General features: G+C 46.3%; 2 long non-coding RNA genes across 3 annotated transcripts; both read right to left on the reverse strand.

Annotated features, from left to right (window-relative positions):
• Nucleotides 1-1557: 1557 nt before the first annotated feature.
• Nucleotides 1558-7295, reverse strand: LOC118501753. The gene is made up of 2 exons (XR_004904409.1): nucleotides 7225-7295; nucleotides 1558-1970 (listed from the first exon to the last, which is right to left on the reverse strand). It is a non-coding gene; the product is annotated as an uncharacterized LOC118501753 (long non-coding RNA).
• A 6142-nt stretch (nucleotides 7296-13437) lies between these two features.
• On the reverse strand, nucleotides 13438-14997 carry LOC118501752. Of its 2 annotated transcripts, none has more exons than XR_004904408.1 (2): nucleotides 14323-14997; nucleotides 13438-14073 (listed from the first exon to the last, which is right to left on the reverse strand). It is a non-coding gene; the product is annotated as an uncharacterized LOC118501752 (long non-coding RNA). The 2 variants fall into 2 exon arrangements; XR_004904407.1 differs by having other exon boundaries at nucleotides 13438-14076.
• Nucleotides 14998-16361: the final 1364 nt, after the last annotated feature.

Raw genomic sequence — 16361 nt, forward strand, 5'->3', positions numbered from 1 at the left:
CGGACATGGCCGTGGAACTCAGGTCTGCCCGATACCCAAGTCCACATTTACAACATTTATGCCACATGGCTTCTGTCATACTCGGTATGAGTGTGTAATTTTGTTTTTTGTTTTTTTTTACCTGCACTTTACCTTCTGCTTTAATTCACAAAACGGTGGCCATTCAAAGGAAAGCAATGGTTTCTCCAGAAGATCACAGCAGCCTTCTCAGGGCCCACCTTAGAGACAAAACTCCTGAGTAAAACCTCCAAAAGAAATCTCACAGATGGATTCCAGGAAGTTAATTAATATTTAAAAAAGCATTCATGGAATCCCGTTTGTCATTGCTTCCATGACAAAATTGTTTTGTTTCTTGTATCATGTTGAGTGTTGTAATAAACAGAAATGAGCCAGCCAGCCCTCCAAACATCCGTCCACCTGTCCATGGGTCCAGTCATCCAACAAACATTCAGCCCCCGCTCTGCGTCTCCCGGGTGCTGGCCGGCTGCAGCAATGGACAGACACGGTGGAGTTCACATTCTGGGCAAGGGCAGGCAGGTAATGAACAAGCACAGGAAACACCAGGGACAGATGAATGCTGCAAAGAAAAGAAGTGTGTGGTGGAGGCTCCTTCGGGAAGGTTTCCCTGAGGAGGAAAGAGTCAAGCTGAAACTTGGAAGTGAGAAGGAAATGCCTTGAGAGGAGCAGGGAAGGGACTTCCAGGCTGAGGGAACAGCGATGCCCTGAGGTCGGAATGAGTGCCCCATGTTCGAGGGACGAGCAGAAACGTGAGAAAGGAGCATGTGACAGGAACATAAGAAAGGGGCAGTGGCATGAGGTCAGAAGTGTGATGCGCCGGATTGTGGTGGCTGTGAGAGCCAGACCGGGGAATTTCACTTGTAGTGACGGGGGAAGCTGCTGGAATGGCAGAAATGTGTCACTCAGCATTCAAAAGCCCTTCTTATTTTAGGGAATCATAGAACTAACGGGAGGCAGGGTCCTGGTTCTCATCATAGAAGCCAAGGCTTAGAAGGGACAAGAGAAGGCATTGTCTCTCCTCTCCTGTGGCATTTAGAATAAAGCCAACCAGGTGCCCCTACCTGGGACTCTGAAACATGAGGGTGTGTCTCCAGGATGCAAGGTCAGTAAGGAATGACTACAGTGGTTGTGGTGTAGTCTGGTGTGCACAGGGATAAGTGTGCAAGGGCAGCAGGGTCCAGCATATGCTGACCAATGTCCACTGACGCTGGCTGCCCATAAGTGTCCTGTGGGAAGGAATCGGGGGATGTGTCCTCAGCAAACCTGGAGCTTCACTGTGCAGACCTCCCTCTGTCTCCTGTTCTCCCATTTTCCCCTTGATTCTCTGAGTTCCACAGTTACTTTCGATACATTTCTTTTCTGTTCAAACGAGCACTAGTACTCGTTTCTGTTGTTTGAAACCAAGGAGCGTGACTAGTTCAGCAGAGGAGTGATACAATCTGAGGCACATTTTCAAAAAATAACTGGCTGCTAAGTGGGAAATGAATTAAACGGGGGAATTGGCCAGGGGCCAGTCAGAAACAGAAATCACACTAAACATTTCCAATAGAAGGGCTTTAATAGAAAGAATTGCTTTCACAGGCATTAGGAGGCTCAAAGTATAAAAGGAAAAGGGAAGAGGGTTGTCACTCAGGGATTAGGAACTGCAAGAGAGCAGCTCCTACCTCCTGAGGCTGGAGCATACAGGTGGTGTCGCCTGTACCCAAGAGCCTGGAGGAGGGGCCCCACGGGGCTAGAGCTTGCATCTCGGAGGGAGGCTGTGCCCAGCTAGGACCTCTGAGGAGGGGGTGCTATTCGGCTGGTGCTTCCCCCAAAGGGGTGTGGCTCTGCAGCTTCTCTGGTCCCAGGGGCACAGCTCAGCAGGTGAGGCAGTGTGACAAGGCTGCTGCTGGCTCCTGGGGGTGCTGGGGGTGCTCAAAGTTTCTGGAAGCTGGAGCCATTGTGTGCTGCTACTGGAGCAACACAGAAAAACGGGAAGTGAAAAACAGGAAAGAAATCCCTTCTCCCTTCCTTCCACTTTTCTTTCTCCTTCTATGCAGAGCCTAATAAGAACCCAGGTAGCTGGGAGGAAGGGAGATTCAGTTTGCATCATCCCAACCACATACAACAGAGAAGGGTGTCTGAGAGACCACAGGTGAGTACCAGCTCAGGGCCGTCAGGTCCAGCCAGGAGCCACTGCCATCAGCGGAGAGAAAAGGATGGTATGGTCTAGGGTACCAGCAGCGAAGGGGGCGAGAAATGGGTCAGGAAGATGGCAGCCTCTGGCACCAAGCCACAGTTCCTGTGCAGTACTTGGTGTCATGAGGGGAACTGTCTGTTCTCCTGACCGGTGGGCATCTGTCACACAGCCCCTGCAACCACCCCACATGGCCAACTACCCTCCTCCACCCCTCTCCACCCGGGAATGGAGCGCACAGACAGGGTGGTGCACTCCACCACCCTGAGGAGACCTCCCTCAAGTTCCTGGCTGAACATGACATCGACCACGTACTGTGGCTGCAGCAACTGGAGAACACCACCCCTTGCATTGCACTCGGGCCCTGCACGAAGGAAGAAGTAACCCAGTATTTGAAGACGTTCTGATTGCTCAAATGATTACTATTATCAGTTATGAAGATTGGCTGGATCCAGACCCAACATGTCACTTGTCCTTAAGCATCATCACTTGTTTTGATGACAGCAGCCTACTTCCACCTTTACATTAGGACAGTTTCTTGAGGGTCAAACACATGCTCACATTAAAGTTGTCATTGTGAAACTTAGTAGAGCCCTGGCTGGGGTGGCCCAGTAGACTGAGCACCAGCCTGCTAATCAAAAGTCGCCAGTTCCATTCCCAGTCAGGGCACATGCCTGGGTTGTGGGCCAGGCCCCTGGTTGGGGGTGTGCGAGAGGCAACTGATGGGTGTATCTCTCGCACATCTCCCCCTCTTTCTCCCTCCCTTCCCCTCTCTCTAAATAAATAAAATCTTTAAATCTAAAAAATAAAATGAAATAAAGTTAATAGAAAAAATACCGTAAGATATTGATTTGAGACTAGAGGTAGAGTTAAGAAGAACTTCCTCTGAGAGCTGAGCTATGAATTGTTATTAGCATTATCAATACAGCTACTAGACAGCTGCTCCTTGGCAGGAGTGAGAACCCAACAAGGGTTGGAGAAGCACCCAGAGACTCAAGCCAAGGGAAGCCCTTAGCACCCTTAGGCCTGATGGGGCCCGGGAGGGAGCTGCATCAAGAAAGAGGGGACACCCATGGAGCTAAGCCACAAGGGTGGGGGGGCACACAGAGAGGTGTGGGGAGTGGTGCCCTACCTGCCTTTCTCTCCTCTAACTCTCCATCTCCCGCTGTATCCCCCAGCCAGAAACCAGAGGGTCGTGGAGTCTGGGTATTCTGTGGGGGAGATACCAGCCTGTTGGGCACACAGCAGAAGGGACAATGGATCTAGAGGAGTAAACAGAACATCCGACGTATGTGATACAGGCAATAATTTTTTGTCTACTTACTTACTATAGTTAATATTTGTATAGCTCTTAAACTATCTAAGATTGTTTCAAATCAATTCTTTCATTTAATACTCAAAAATGCTGTATGGTTAATTTTGTGTTAACTTGACTGGGTCACAGGGTGCCAAGACATTTGGCCAAACGTTATTCTGGGTGCTTCCGTGAGGGGGTTTCTGGGTGCAATTAACATCTGAATCCTTAGGCCCAGTAAAGCAGATTGCCTTCCCTAGTGTGGCTGGGCCTCCTCTAACCTGTTCAAAGCCTGAATAGGCCTGACCCTCTCTCAGTTAAGAGGGAACTCCTCTTGCCTGAGTGTGTTCAAGATAGTACATCAGTCCTTTTTCTTCATTTGCACTTGACCTGAAACATTGGCTCTTGGGTCTAGAGCCTGCTGGCCTTCAGACTAGAAACACACAGATGGATCTCTCCGTCCCCGGCTTGCTGACTGCAGACCAGCGGGCTTGTCAGCCTCCATAATTCTGTGAGTCCGTTCCCTATGACAAATCTCTCTCTCTCTCCTTGCACACATTTATACATCCTACTGGTTCTGTTTCTTTGGAGAATCCTGACCAATCCAAGTGCCCTCTGAGATAGGCACAGCAGGTATTATCTCCAGAAAGAAGTGTGACTGATGGAAGTCGTAGTAAGAGGGCAACAATTAAAAAGTAGGTTTTAGCTGTCATTTTTTGCACTGGCTGCTTAAACCATGCTCACCCTGTTTCTGTAACTTCGCGTGGCAAAGTTCCGCGCGATCATTTTTATGCTTCTTTCTGAAACAGCAACCACCCCTCACCCAAGCAAGACCTTGAAACTCCCCCTCTTTTTTCTCCCCATCTAAATTGTTACCAAACTTTCCAAATATCTCTTTAATCTGTTCTCTTCCATCATTCCCCATAATTTAGGTTCTCCCCTTTTCCTCCCTGGAGTATACTCCAAGTGTATAATTGTACGTTTATGTGATGTTGAGTAAACTCATCTCCCAAGCTAAGCTTAGGTGCCCACCGCCTGCTATTGTGACTTCGGCTCTTGTCACACAAGAAAGTCTCAACATATTCGTTGTTGAATTAACCTGTCTTCCTGTCCGGTTTCTTCTCCTAATCCTACTGCCAAGAGTGAGGTTTTAACATGCAAATCTGATGTTTTCACTTCTTTGTCTAAAAGACCTCTCGGTCCTGCAGCAGAGCTAACTGGAGGCCCGTGGCCACATCTAAAGATGTTCTCCTCAGCATATATATATTGAATTTGCAATAATTGCCAACTGAAAACATCTGGGTCTGCCTGATAAAAACCAGGAATCCCAGCTTTCCTTGACACCTTCAAAGATTTGGTAACCCAGGGCCTGCATCTCTCCATGGCAACTGGCCAGAGCTGAGTGGCTGTCACTCCCTTTAGTGGGAACAGGCCGTTTGCCCAGGTTCCATCTGCGCCCTCTTTGCTCCCTTTCTCATGGGGGGCGCCCTGAGGACATCTGAGCTTGGGGCTCCAGGAAATCAGGTTGAAATATCTTTCTTGTCTTCACTTCCAGGGCCTGCCGTGTCTCACCCTGCCTACAGTCACTCCTTCAGTGCCTCTCGGGCTCCAGACCCACTTAGGTTATTTCCAGGAGGCAGCCCACCTTCCTGCATCTGTGCTTTTGTCCCGGCCCGACTTCCACACCTCACGGTCCGCCCTCAGACTCCTACTCAGCCTGCAAGGCTTAGCGTGGTTCACCTCCTCTGGGAATTCTTCCTCCCGGGCAGCATCGTTCCTACAGCACCGCTCACTCACGTTGCTTTGGGATTGTCTGTAACCTGCACAACCCCTTTCTTTCACCAGATTAAAGCACCGATGCAATCATGTCTGTTCTGAGCGGTGAGTAAATTGCTCACAGGCTCCTTTCAACAGCTAGTGGGAACTCCAGTGGCTCCCATTTGAGTAAGAGAACAGGAAAACCTCAGCCGTCCCCTAGTAGGCCCTCATTTTCTGCTGTGGTGGATTCTGTTACTACCCTCGGGGGCTGATATTGGTGTTGGGAAACAGTGTGTGTTTGTCTAGTACTGAGATGGTAGTCAAGTAAATATTCCTCACGAGTCAAATGATCCTCTGAGGGAAGACGACCATTTCTTCAGAATTATCCTTAGTTGGAAATGTTTCTCTTTGGCTCGTTAAATTATAACCTTGTACGCAGGCTTTTTCTCAAAGCCCCTCCTCCATACCAGGCTGGCTGGACTGGAGGGCCTTCCCGGGGACTTTCCCTTTGCTCCCTGTAATTTCCTCTCTGGAGCCTTTTCTTCCTCTGTCCCCAGGAGACCACGGTTGGGACCACCCCACTGATCAGAGAGGTTATAATAACATTGACCCTCCCAGGGGAGAGGGTCCAAGTCTCTATTTCGCCCTTCCCTGGGACCTGCTGATCTCCTTCGCAAAATACCTCCTTTCTCCCCAGCAGACCAGCTCTGTACACTGGGATGACTGGGGGAGCCAGGCTTTCTCCTACCACAAAGAATATTCTATCACTCTCTTCCTTCAGGGCAAAGGCTACCTTCTTTCCCACGTTCACACAGTGTGGAGGGACTATCCAGGCGATTCTTCCGCAAAGTCATGCTCCAAGGAGACCAGCCTTTTCTAGCCGGAAAGCAGGCTCTGGCAACTTGTGACCATGACAGCTCTTCCTGATAAGCATTTTCTAAATTGCACATTGTCTTAGGTGGCACACCCCATCGAACAGAATCAGAAATGGAGATTTGTGTGCAGACTTTTTTTTTGGAGACTATTCTTAGGAACAACACCTAGAGAAGAGAGAGAGAAGACTGGGCCAAGGGAGGTGTTGAACTGTGCTGTAAATGCAGCAGAGGCCTCAGCTCTGGGGCTGAGAAGACCCTTCATTATTTTCTCCATTGGAGGCAAGAAGGCCAGCCTTGTAGCCTCTCAGCAACCAGTCATTGGCCTGTCACTAGATGCTGACAGTGAGCCCTAGAGGTCATAACCTTGGGGAAGCCATCTTCCACTGGCCAAAGGCAATTCCTGAAAATGGATTTATCTGTGAGGTTTAACAATAACACATTCCCTATAGAGGCAAACAAAGGGTCTTAGTTTTTAAATTGGAATCCGGCTGTGCACTGCCGTGTCTACTCTTCAGGCACAATTTATTTATAGCTCTGTCTCCCCACCTGTATTCTATGCACCTTGAGGGTAGCAACCAGGTGTGCCTAACAGAATACCTGAAATATAGCACTACTCAATTAGTAACTACTGGATGAAAGAATAAATGCATGCATGAAGGAGTAAACACAAGCCCAATGACTCTGTAATAATTTATTATTGGTTACATTTATGCAGAATTTTATATATGCACATTATTCTGCTAAAAATATTTGTTATAAATATGTAAGTGCTTCAAGCAATAATTTCTAATAAAAAGTGTCATCGAAATGAATTAATATTTAGTGGGCACAAACTAGGAGCATGACCCTGCATTAGTCACCTCTCCCAGAATGCATCTGCTTTAAAAATAGAAATGTTTAAAAGTTTCAGAGCTGGAATCCTAATTCTTCACTTAAATTGCTTTTTAGACCCTCTGTTTTATTAGATAAATCTCTTCTCATCATACCTAAAACCTGTTCTTATTATAGTGTTTCCAAAATTTATTAAGGATTTTATCCCTGCTATCAAGCTGCTTGGTCTTGACTATTTTTGCATCTCTTCTGATGTTTTGTAATGTTCTCACCAGTAATCCAATTTCTCATGGACGATTATTATTTTTACTCTCCAGAATAGCAGCTCTCTTCTTCTGGGACAAGCTCTGTCAAAGCCCCAGTGATCCTAGTGGATGAGGGCTGACAATTATAGAACCCTGCCTCAGAACAACAGTGATTGGCCCATGGTTGAGCACATGACCCAAGCTGGACCAATCATAGTTCTTCTCTGGGAACTTTTACTTTGAGAAAAAAAAAGAGATCAAGAAGCTGGGAAAGAAGACAGTTTCTCTCTCTCTCTCTCTCTCTCTCTCTCTCTCTCTCTCTCTGCGGAGTTGCTTACTAGACTGGGAACACAGGGCTACCAGAGGTCATTCCCTACCCCATGAAGCAATCCTCCTGCATTAGAAGATAATGAATTCAATTCAAGGAAAGAAACAGGATGAGAAGTGGAAGAGTCCTGAGAGCCTTTAAACCCTGATTCTAGGAGCTGAAGTCTCATAAATTCTGTCTCCTGAACTCCTCCCAAGGCTTAACTGTCAAGTTCCTGTTTCATTCTGATAGCCATCTTAGTTTGTTGCCGAAGATCTTTTCAGCTTGAGCTAGTGTTAGCCGTTTCTATCACTTCCTCTACGAAGTCCTCTCACCATGTACACATTTACTAGAATCACTGTGTAGAATTCAGAGGATTTAAACATTAGTCCAAGCACTGCCTTGTAGACTTTGACTTGTCCAGGCAGGCCACCCGCATGAGGGAACAGCATAGGGTTTAAAGGCAAGTGTTCAAGAGTCTCGGGTTCACACCCCACCTTCATCACCAACTAGCTAAGTGACCTTGGGTAAGGTTCGTACCATACTTTGCCATGTGTAATATGCACTTTGTGCCCAGATTTTTGAGGGGAAAAATAAGGATGCACATTATACATGGGTAGTACTAATTCTGTATCTATATTAAATGTTTTTAAATTCTTTTTATGCTTCTTCATTAAAAGTATAATTCTAGAAAGCAATAACAATATCTGTGTGTTAAGAAATAAATGTTAAAATTCCCTTATAATATGAAAAAATGAGTATCTAAATATAAGTAAATTAAAAATTGAATTAAAAAATTAAGATGAAAGATTTTTTTCCTGAAAATTTGGGCCGCACATGTAGGTGCACATTATACATGGCAAAATACAGCATATTGTTCATGCCTTAGCTTATCATCTATACAGTTTGCAAAATGATTAGAGGGTCAAGGTGCCCATTAAATGAGGTTATATCTTTAATGCTCTAGGACAGCAGCTGGCATGGAGTGAGAGCTCAATAAATACAGCTGTTAGGACACTCCCCTCTCTTGTCATTGATGTCTCTCACGGCATAATCACCCTGTGGGATTCCATACACATTGATTCAATCCAGAACCTCACACTTCTTTCATTTTTACTTCTGGATTGTTAATGAAGGTTCATCTTTGACCTCTTGGGGCCTCTCTCTTGGACCATATTCTATGTTTCTTTTGTTTTTTGTCCCCCCAGTGTTTCCATCCTGATTTTTACTCTTTGGTATTCCTTCTCAGTTTACAATACCTCTTACTCCCACCCTTCAACACCATTTTCTTCCTTTCTTGTAAAATGCTTCTTCTTATCCCCGCAATGGGAGCATGCCTACTACAAGGAGCAATTTGCTGTATGTTTATTTTCTCTGGCACCATCTCTCCTTTATGGAGGCAGCGCTATTCACCAGCCTATGATGGAGCTCTTCCTGGTTCGGTTAGAGCACACTGCAAGCTGCCCCTGTCAGTGCTAGTCCCTCTAATAATGCTTTTGTTGGCCAGGACACAAACCACAGTCTGCAAGTTCTTCCTGAGTTCTGAAGGTCAAGCAATTAAAACTCTGAGGTTGTTAGAAGAGAGGAAACAAGGCCTTTCCTCAGGGAGCATCGTTGGTGCATACTGCCCTCACGAGTGGGGCACCTGGTTTCTAGTCCCAGCTGCTACTTCCTGCCAGGGTGCTTGACCACTTGGAGCCTCAACTTCTTCATCGGTGACATGGATTTACAGCAGAGTCACCCTGATTTTGTGTGAACGTTAAAATGAAATGATATGGCTGTTTGTGAACTGTCAAGTGCCGCAGAAATGGAAGATGCTACTAATGCAAACTTTAGTAGGAACCCAGCGATAGATATAAAACGGGACTAGTTTTCTTTAAGTGGTTTTGCACAGTGCCATGAGCAGGCAGGACGAGTTCAGGGCACTGAGTGGAGAGCTGCACCTGGGATCTTCTTGAGCAAGGCAGACAAACGGAGGCACGTGCTCACGGCCACATGGCCTGTCAAGGAATGGCTTCAGCTTGTGAATGTCAGTGGGAAAGGGTTTCAGAAATAGAATAAAGTGGCCCATGTTATTGCCTCTCAAAGGGCCTTCTCTTATTCTACCTTCACTGCCATCATTCCTGGATCCCTGTCCTCACCCAGCCAGGCCTGGAGGGGTCACCTGGAAACTCTCTTGCCCCATGGTTCATGGGATACAGGATTTTCTAGTGCTCGCTCCCAGCACCACACCTTCCAGTGGCTGTATAGTTCAGATTTTCCCCACCTGCGAAATGGGGGCGGTTTTGTGCGCAACACAGGCCTTAACAGAGCACAGAGGTGACTAACACTGCCTGGGGAGGTAGAGGCGACTTCCCAAAGAAGCCAATTTTAGAGCTGAGTCCTGAAGGTAAAGGAGGTGTTGTCTCAAGGTAAAGGGTTGGGAAGGAACATCCACTCCCTGTCCCCTTGCCCAACCCACCCCCAGAGGGAACGGCCTGTGCCTTTGACAAAGGCATGAAAGAGCTTGCTGCGCTGGGGAACAGCAGGCAGTCGGTCCTGGCTGGAGTGAGGGCCACAAGGCTGGGGAGGGGGCACTCGAGTCCTGGCCGTGCCACCCTGCAAACCCTGACCGCCCACTGTTCCCCATGAGGCTGTAAAGAGGAATCACTTTCTTGTCCCAAATGGGAGGGGACTTTGTTAGATGCTCTTTCAGCCAAACTTTGACAGGAGTTAAAATAATGTTCAAGGTAAGCTCCCCGATCAGTCTCCTGAGGGGTTAGGGCACCTTCTTCTCCCCCATCTCTTTCAACCTCAGCATCCAGTGAGAACTCTCCTTCCACTTCCTCTCTGGGGCAGAGGGCCTTTTCTGAAAATAAGACTGGTGGCCTGCTGTGACAGCACAGACTCACCAGGGTCAGTATTCAGATCAGGGTTGCAGTTCTGATCTGCTATGTACTAGCTGTAAGCTGGAGTCAGCTACTTCCCCCGCCTCGGTTTCCGCAGTAGTTAATGGGCTTTGGTGAGAATGTAATTAGATTATATGTGGGCTTCTCTGTTCCCAAACTTTTATTCTTTCCCAGTGATCCTGTAACCAAATGCAGGACTTGAGAGGCAGGTGCTGATGCAAAGGAAAGTGGTTGATTTCAGATGCCAGACCTCTGGAAGACGGGGGACTCACAACTCAAAGTGCATCTCCATGGGAAGACGGGGGACTCACAACTCAAAGTGCATCTCCATGGGAAGACGGGGGACTCACAACTCAAAGTGCATCTCCATGGGAAGACGGGGGACTCATGTCTCAAAGCCCATCTCCCTCTCAGCGCAGGCAGAGGTTTTTATCAGGAGGGAGAGGGGAAACAGAACAAAGGTATCAAGGGAGGGCCTTCCAAAGTCCTCTCAGTGCAGACGAGCACAGTCCACTCCGATAAGGCAGGTGTTGGTCCGGTGTGCGTCATCCCAGTTAGTTACCCTGGCTCATGTCATCCTGGCTTCACAGTTGAAGGGCAGCAAGTCTCCCGGAGCTGGGGTGCCCGAAGATCAGAGTCTTTACATTTTGGAGTTACTTCCTAGGATTCTTTTACAGATGTGTTTTTATCTACAAACTGCATTTTAGTCAGAGTCAGCACTCGTAGAAACAATGTCGAAAGGACGGTGGGGGGGGTGACAATTCCCCGCTATTACAATTTCCCACTGTTGCAATCCCTCTCTTGATGAAATGTGCCGGTGTTCACCCAATTACCGCAATAAGGAAGCTGAGCATCATTCTTAACTCATCCCTCTTGCTAATTCCCATTAGCAGGTTCTGTCAATTTTACCTCCAAAATGTACTTTTTCTCTGTCCACTTCCATGTCCTCGGCCCCAGTTGACACCACCTCTCGTTTCACTCCCGGGCGATCGCTGCAGTGTCTCAGCTCCTTCTCGTCCACTTACAACCTCCGCAAGGCGGCCAGCGCGATCACTTGAAGGTGTTAATCAGATGGTAACACGCCTCAGCTGAAATCTCTCCAGTGGTAGGCCATCTCATTCCCAGTAAACTTCAAGGTCCTTATCATGGCCTGCAAGATGCCATAGGAGTTGTCCTCTGCCTTCCTGTGCCCCTGTCCCCATCACTACTTGCAAGCCATCCCCAGCAGTGTTTGGACAATTTCTAGAACATGCAAAGTGCCACGCTCCCTCATGCCTTGGGATCATTGTCCTTTCTATTTCCTTTGCCTGAAATACTGTTCCCCTGGCTAATCATATATCTGAGTCCTTCTTGGCTGAAATGTCCCCTCTTTGGGTGGCCTTTCCTGTCCTCCTTGTCTAAAATAGATCTCGCCATTGTTCTCTGTCACAATACTTTCCTCATAGACTGGTCACAGCTTATCATGACTTATTTACTTACTGCTGCCTTGAGTCAGGCTCTCTAGGAATAGAACCCGAGACAAGGATTCAAGTGCAAGTGATTTATTGAGGAAAAAGTCCCCAGGGAAGGGTAAGGATGTGGGGCAAGCAGGACAGCTGTGGGTGAGAAGGCAGATAAGGGTGAGATTTCAGGTAGAGCCCCAGCCTCAAGGTCATTTCAATGGGCAGCTCTGCAGTGTGAATTCTGCCTGAGTTACTCCAACAAGACGTAAATGAACTATGTGTTCATACTCTTGCACCAGTCAGTCCTTGGCTAAGGGCCACTGGGGCGGGTGTGGGGGGCGGGGGTCAGCTTCCAAACACTTCCAGTTCCAGGTGCTCCAGGGCAGGTTGCTGGAAAGTGTAAGGTGTGGGCAAGTGCACTGGCTACACCTGCTTCTTGACTGCATCCCACATTAGACAGGAAGCCCCACCCCACACTCCAAACCTGGGCAGATACCTTATCTTCTCGTTCACTGTTAGAACTCTTAATGTTATTTGCATCATACTTGCCATATTGCTGGCAATCAATACACTTTTTGAATGAATGAATGAATGAATAAGGCTCCTAGTGCAGCGTGTGGCATATAGGGAAGGTTCAGTTAATGGTATTGTTAACAACATGAGTCTTTCTCATACTATTCTTAGGTTTCCAGTCAGAAGAGAGGCATAAGGCCTCAGAAACATGGGCTATTAAGAAAGAGGAAAAGTCAGCTCTGGAAAGAGAAGACTAGCCCTGGAGAAGACATCTGAGCTATTAAATAGAAATTTCAAGTATAGTTGGAAGCAAGTAAGAGGAGTGAGGTGGGGAATGGATAGACCAGTCTTGCGGTTAGAACAGGGCAAGTCCAGCCACCAGACAGTTGCCCAGCTCAGGAAGTAACAGCTGCAGGCGGCACAGTCTCTGATCTGTGGGAGAAGGCAGGATTTCAGGGCCTCAATGGAACAAAGATTTGGTTCTGGCACGGCCTGGGAGCGCTGGGCACAGATAATAAGGCAAAAGTCCAGGCCCACACACTGTCTGTTAGCCAAATCAAAGGGCAAGGAGCAGTGGCACTTTCTGGTCACCCAAGCTATTGAAAGTTGTTATAGCTGTCATAATTCCTGGTTACAAGGTAGGGTGATCAACTCATCTCAGGACACACTTCAGTCCTGGGAAAATTAGGACAGTTGGTTACCCTTTTGCAAAGGGGAGAAACTGTCACAGGTTGGGTTGCCTGGGGGTCAGGCTCTGAGACAGAGATCAGCTCCAAGTACTACTTTATCAGGAATGGCCTTGGGATCACCACCTAAGGAGGGGAAGAGAAGGGACTTCAGAAGCAGGGGTGGGCAGAGGTAAAAGATGGGCTAAAATTCAGTCTCATTGTGGGCCTCAGCCAACCCCACAGAGGGCTCTAAGGGTGGCATGGAGCTTCGCAATTGCTGGAGTTTAATGTTGCCAGATTTAGCAAATAAAAATACAGGATGACCAGCTAAATTTGAATTTCAGATAAACAATGAATGATTTTTAAGATAAATACGTCTCCTATAACACTTGCAACGTACTTATACTGGAAAGAGGTTTTCACTGAAATTATCTGAGCATTGTTAATTTTACTGGCAACCATGTGGGATAAGGGGCCAGACCACCCTATCCTATGTTGGCCAGTCTCTGATCCAGACTTCCCGGTAGTGATCTTGGGTAATGAGACTCTCTTCAGCTGAGGCGGTCCTGCAGAGGGCTGTCAGCCATGGCCTGCCTGCCAGCAGCCCACTCAACAGCTGAGAAAATAAATCCTTCAGACTTGAAAGGGAATTTGGAGAGCTCATCACAGTGTCGACTACAGAAACAGAGTCTTGATTACTTATTTATTGGAATGTACTGGAAGGATATTGTGTTCACAGAACCAACGGGGAGGCTGGGGAATCAGGCCCAGAAAATAGGCAGGAGAGCTGAGCAGCAGGAAAACCAAGCCCAGGTCACACTGCAGGAACAATCCGAATTGTTTCGGCAGATCGCACAACCTTTTCACCGTCTAAGGTACTCCCAGCCCTGCTGTAGCCACACCAAACAATGTCCTTGAACTATAGCGTCAGTCGTTTGAAATGCGGGAGTCCTGCTGCGAGCACCCGATTGGCTGATTTGCATCACATGCTCAACCTCCAGCTTTTGGATTGGTAGGAGGATCCCTGCTGCCCATCCGGTCTTTCACGAATGGGGGTTCTACTAAAAAAAATTAAAAGGGTATATCAGGGCCAAATTAGGAACTGGTTACATCTCTAAGTGTACCTCACGGTTTGGATTAATCCCCTTCCACCGGTCCCAAGGAATACGATCATGAAATGTGAGAGAGAAAACCATGTGTAATCAATCACACAAGGTTTGATTTTCTCATATATTAAGGTACAAACAGCAACGGGTAACCCTAAAAACCCAGCAGCAGGAATTAACCTAATTATGTAGATACTTCACCTAAACACAAATGCGATTTTCCGATGCAGAGGAAAGCTTCTTTCTAGTGTGGCACATTTACTTTGTGTGGCTAAAGGACCAGCCTCGCTTGCTGTGTTTTACATCAGGAGACTAGGCAGACCACTCCTTCAAATGAGAGATAATATTCCATGTTTAGGAAATATTCTTAAGTCTGTAGGCTGATGCAGTATATTAACAAGGAATATATAATTTTAATGGATGGGACATTTTACAAGTGAATGAATTTAGAGGCAAAGGTGTATAGCAGCTATTTCAGAATAGGTCTTAATGCGGTGTAGTTATTACCTGGTAGGGTCACCAGGCTTTGCCAGGTAGGATCCTCAGGTCGGCAGATTCAGAAACTTGATTTTTGTCTTTCTTCATCTATTCATGTGTCACCTACGAATCCACCCAAATAGCCATTCAACAAATGTTTAGTGAGCATCTAGTGTGCGCCATGCACTGCTTGGTACTGGGGATGCAACAGTGAACAGGAGAATCGGGGTTATTACCTTGTGTGGCTTACATGCTGTTGGGGAGACAGTCGTAAAGCAAGTGGACAAATTAATTGGCAACCTTTCATCTGCAGGGAAGGAAACAAATAAGAGGTTGAAGCAGAAAATAAAGGGGAGTAGAGAAGATAACTTTAGATAGGATGGTAGGAATTTATTCTTGCTAAAAAAAAAAGAAGAAACCTCACAGTTTGTGAACCTAAATATATCTCTCACAAAGAACCTCAGTTGTTTTTTTTTTTAAAAAAAGAAACTACTTTCAAAAAAACAAGTCTTCTTCATTTTCAATATTCCAATGACATAGGACAAATGACTTACAAACATTTAAGTTACACCTGTCCCTTGAAGGCACTTGAGGTTTTAATCCTGGACTAGAGTCTTCTAACCAGGCTACCCCTTTCCTGAATTAGTAAACAGAAGGTTGCTTGATTGAATTGGAATTCATACATAAAGTTGGGCATTCCTTTAGTACAAATGCTTTTTAAATTTGGGGGCTACTTGTTTGTGGTCTGTGACACCAATTCCAATAGGTTGCTTACTATTGTTATTTTAATAAAAGAAGAAAAATAATCAGAGTATACTAACACACAGGCAGGATACTACTGCTGTGTGAAAATTTCTCATATTTATGTGAGAATATATATTGGGTTAAAATTCAGATCTTTTTCTTGCTATGGAACATAGACATTTCTAGAACCCTAATTTGTTCCAACAAGAGACGGGAATATGCAAGAAATACATGGTAAATGTGATGTTAAAAGTACAACACATCTATACTACAGAACTATACATCCCAACTTGTTCAGATTATAAGACGTGCCGGACCATAAGATGCAGCTAGGTTTTAGAGGAGGAAAGCAAGGAAAAAAATTTTGAAGCAAAAAATGTGGTAAAATATTTAATAATATAAATAACATAGGCCGCCGTCTCTTTCCACCCCCACAGTAAGCCAGGTAAGCTACATTCAAAGTATAAGATCCACCCCTTTTCCTCCCAAATTTGAGGGTGGGTGTGCCTTATACTTTTAAAAATATGGTAATTCTGTGGGGCAGACTGACACAGAGAACAGACCTAGGAGCCAAAGTCACTCTGGTTCAAACCTAGCTCTATCCTTATCAGACAAGGAGAAGAGTTGGCCACATTGCTAACAATCACAGTAGCTATCTAATGCAGCATCTAAAGTGATAGATAGCAGTATCTGACGTACAATTATGGTTTTCTATTTTCACGGCCACCATACTCCCTCAGACAATTATCCTGTTCTGCTTGGAGTAACCCAGCTCAATGCCCTGCAGGCTTTTCCCCCTGAAATCCAGTTGAAGAAACCTTGCCAAAAATGGCCCTTTTTGTTACAGTTTTTTGGGAAATACCCAAATTAGAGGTACTTCCCCTTTCCCAATCACCTCGCCCTTTGATCAGATCATCAGACAACAGTGATCCAAGTTACACAGGTTTTTTTTTTTTTTTTCCCCTATTCAAAGCTAAGGCTAAAACTTTAGATTCCACCCCTCGGGCTTGCAGTGCTCT

Source organism: Phyllostomus discolor, chromosome 7, assembly GCF_004126475.2.
Source record: "Phyllostomus discolor isolate MPI-MPIP mPhyDis1 chromosome 7, mPhyDis1.pri.v3, whole genome shotgun sequence".
In the NCBI taxonomy this organism is placed as follows: Eukaryota; Metazoa; Chordata; class Mammalia; order Chiroptera; family Phyllostomidae; genus Phyllostomus; species Phyllostomus discolor.